Source organism: Leptonychotes weddellii, chromosome 13 (assembly GCF_054177405.1).
Source record: "Leptonychotes weddellii isolate Sample4059 chromosome 13, ASM5417740v2, whole genome shotgun sequence".
In the NCBI taxonomy this organism is placed as follows: domain Eukaryota; kingdom Metazoa; phylum Chordata; class Mammalia; order Carnivora; family Phocidae; genus Leptonychotes; species Leptonychotes weddellii.
Genome location: NC_138381.1, coordinates 49,798,143 through 49,802,402, shown reverse-complemented (window position 1 = coordinate 49,802,402; position 4,260 = coordinate 49,798,143).

The window sequence follows — 4,260 nt, the reverse complement described above, 5'->3', positions numbered from 1 at the left end:
AAAGAGAGCATTTTTTTCCATTAGTTCATGTATTTGTGGGTAAATATTATGTATTGCTAAAATGAGACATGGCTGAGCAACATTTTCCTTCCTTCCTCCCTCCCTCCCTCCAACTCACCTTCCCTTTCTTTTTTCTTTCTCTTTTCTTTTTTCTTTATTTCTCCCCTTCCTTCCTTCCTTCCTTCCTTCCTTCCTTCCATCAATCTATCTTATTTCTTAGATAAATACAGAAAAAATTATTGAGGTACAAAAGTGGATGCAAATGGCAGAAGTTCCATATTACGGCAAATATCCCCCAATTCTTGGAACTAATCTATTAGCTACTTCATTCTGTCCTTCAATTTGGTTGAAAGGAGAAAATTAGAATTTACTTGAGTTGCAGAATATTTGTTAATCCGTTACTGAAGGAGTTCCAACCACTGAAGAAATTTCCTTTGTCCAAAACCAAAGGTTTGCTATCCTGGAAAAATGCACTGTGGAGATTGGGCCTGGGGGCTGGTTTGCCTTTGCACTGCTAACAGGGGGAAGGGGTTGCTAACTGGGAGGTAAGAAAGGAGAACCTCAGATGGCTGTTGCTTTCTCAGGCAGATCAGTTTTAGGGTCTAGAAGTTGAGAATCTGGAAACCGAGTCCCTTAAAACTAGATAAGTGCCAGCATATTCCTTAAAAAAAAAATTGTGTGCTCCCAGAGGCATCCATAGTTCAGTTTAAAGACCATTATTGCAGATAATGAATATTTTGCTATGTGATGGTTTGTTTGAGGGAAAAGTTCAGGTTATCAATTTAGTTGCCCTATAGATGTCACCATTATTTGGAAAAAAAAAAAAAAGCCCCATTAGGAAGAGTTCTGATGTCCATGTCCCACCCCACATTATCTGATGTCTCCCCTCTTCCCTTACTACACAGGCCTTGAGAGGGGCTGTGGGTGGCTGCAGGGGATGGGGTGCCACAGGTGACAGGAAGTTCAGTAGCAGTGGAGCAGCTGGGAAAAGAAGGGAGAATTTTTATTTCTTTGGGAACTTAGATGAAAAACTGAGGTGATAAAAGTGAGCTATCTCTACTTTCTGACCCATTACTTCCAAACTTATTGTTATATATTTAGCGGGGGTGAGGGGCAGAGGAAGAGAGAGAATCTTAAGCAGGTTCCCTGCCCAGTATGGAGCCCAGTGTGGGGCTCGATCTCACCACCCTGAGATCATGACCTGAGCTGAAAATCAAGACTCAGAGGCTTAACCAACTGAGCCACCCAGGCGCCCCCAAACTTATTTGTAACTAAGCTCATCTTCTGTCCTTCCTTCTCATTTCTGAGAAGGAGAGGTCCTTCTGGGTTCACCTGTGTTCACAATCCCACCTCCTTCAGAGCTTTGCCCAGAGACCCACCATCTGTTCCACATTCCAACCTCCAATTCCCTGTGATTCTTTCCCCTTTAAGTATGATTATACTCAAGTCTGTTTCATCCTTTGTTAATAAAAACCTTTACCCTTATCCATTTCTTGCTAGCATTTTGTCTCTCTCCTTCCTTCATCTATTTCCTCACCTCTAAAATGGCAGTAATAATAGTAGCTACATTACAGAGTTACTGAGAGAATGATACATGCAAGATATAGAGCCCTATTTTCCCCTGCAAGATGGCAGTAAGTTAGTAATTCTTTTCATCAGCCACGTTTATTGATATTTCAATGTCTGCATTTTTTGACCTCTCTTCAATCCACTGAATTATTTGTCCCCAAAACTCAACTGAGATTGCTCTGGCAAGGCCACTTGTGATGGTTATATTCTAAATCTAGCAGACTCTTCTCAGTCCTTATTTTCTGGATGATTTAGCTAGCTCTACTCAGTCAATCTCCGTGACAGCTCCTTCTTGGTTTTCCTCTTGGCAACCTCTCTGTACCCAACCCTGACCAAGGGCTCCATCTTTGGCCCAAGTCCTTATTTTTACCCATGTTGTCTCTGGATGGGGATTTTATACTGACTCGTGGTCTTAACTTTATAATTCCACCTTCCCTGAGCTTCAAGCAAGTATTTCACTAATTGTTAGAAATATGAACTAAATGCCCCCTTCACCACGCAGAGCCAACATGTACACAACAGAATCTGTCATTTATCTAACACTCTTTCCTGTCTCGCCCCACAACATATTTCTTTGCCCCACATCTCCTTGATAGGTAAATGGCACCACTACTCAGTGAGGTATTACCTAAGCTAGAAATCTAGAGGTACAGATCCTTCCTTTCATTGTGAGTTAACTTAGTCAAACTTTGTGCATTGACTGGAAACTGTGTCAAGAAATGGGACATCAATGGTATGTATATATATATATGTGTGTGTGTGTGTATAATGGAATAATATGCAGCCATCAAAAAACCCCCCGAAATCTTGCCATTTGCAACGACGTGGATGGAACTAGAGGCTGTTATGCTGAGCGAAATAAGTCAATCAAAGAAAGGCATCTATCATATGACCTCACTTATTTGAGGAATTCTTAATCTCAGGAAACAAACTGAGGGTTGCTGGAGTGATGGGGGATGGGAGGGATGGGGTGGCTGGGTGATAGACACTGGGGAGGGTATGTGCTATGGTGAGCGCTGTGAATTGTGTAAGACTGATGAGTCACAGTCCTGTACCTCTGAAACCAATAACACATTATATGTTAAAAAGATAATAACACATTATATGTTAAAAAAAAAAGATAGTAGGAAGGGAAGAATGAGGGGGGGAAATCAGAGGGAGAGACGAACGATGAGAGACTATGGACTCTGAGAAACAAACTGAGGGTTCTAGAGGGGAGGGGATGGGGGGATGGGTTAGCCTGGTGATGGGTATTAAAAAAGGCACGTATTGAATGGAGCACTGGGTGTTATACACAAACAATGGATCATGGAACACTACATCAAAAACTAATGATGTATGTTGACTAACATAATAAAATAAAATTAAAAAAAAAAAAAGAAATGGAACATCAAGTCCTGCCAGGTTTTTTTCTGCATATTTCTAAATCCCTCTCGTTTTTTCCATCCCCACTATTAGTGCCCTGCTAATTACTTAATTTAAGAATAACTAATTTATTAGTATCAATAGTTATTATTTCTTGCTTAAAGGATAGCAAAACTCTTCTCCTTGGTGGCCCTGACACTAACCGACCCTCTGTCTCTCCAGTCCTTTCTCCCACATGTCGTCAGAACAATAGCTCTAAAATAGAAATCTAACCGTGTTGCTCCCCTCACTACTAACCATCACCAACAGGTTAAAATCAAGGACTTACCTTGATATACATAGTTGTCAGTCACTTAGGCCTTACCTGCCTCTGTTCAATTTTTTCCCATCTTCTCTTTTCACAGAGTTCCCCATACTCCTGGCTATTTCAAGGATCCTGTGCCTTTTCTAATTCAGTTATTCCTTCTGCCATCCCCTTCCCCATCATCATCTCATCCTTCTTTGCTGTCTAAACTCCTGTTCATCCAGAAACACTCAGCTCAGGCTGTTAGATGCTCTTGTAGTAGTACTTTCGCCTACCTCCAGCAGAGCATTCCCTGTATTAAATGATTTGTTCATGTCTGTTCTCCCATTAGACAGGAACATGTCTATTTTTCCCTCCAAAGCCAGAGACCGCTCTCTTTTATCTGTTTTTGCTACTCTAATGAAGTACAAAGTCACACAGTGAGTGCTCAATAAACATCTGAACAAAACGGTAGGAAGGGCCAGGAAGGTATCGGGGGTGTATGAAAGAATCCTAATTGGTAGTTTGCAGGCCAGAGCTTTGACAACTTCTGTAGGCTTTATGGAGGGAGAAGATTTGTGCAAGTGGCCAGTCATAGGCTGTTCATCATCATCATTTCCAATGTTGTTGCCATCATCACCATCAGCATGGTTAACACTGATTGGGTTTGTATAATATGCCAGGCATATTACTCTCCTCATATGGTTTATTTCATTTAGTCATTCTTTCCAGCTCCATGAGGTAGGTATCCTGCCTTGTCCCTTATTGATGAGGAAACTGAGCTTTAGAGAAATTGAGTAACGTGCCCAAGGTCACACAGCCCATAATTGGTTGAGTGAGAAATGGAACTAGGTCATACAATTCATTCTTCTTTTTTTTTCCCGCAGGAATTTGCATTTTATTTTTTTTTAATTTTATTATGTTAGTTACCATACAATACATCATTAGTTTTTGATGTAGTGATCCACGATCCATTGTTTTCGTATAACACCCAGTGCTCCATGCAGTACGTGCCCTCCTTAATACCCGTCACTGGGCTAACC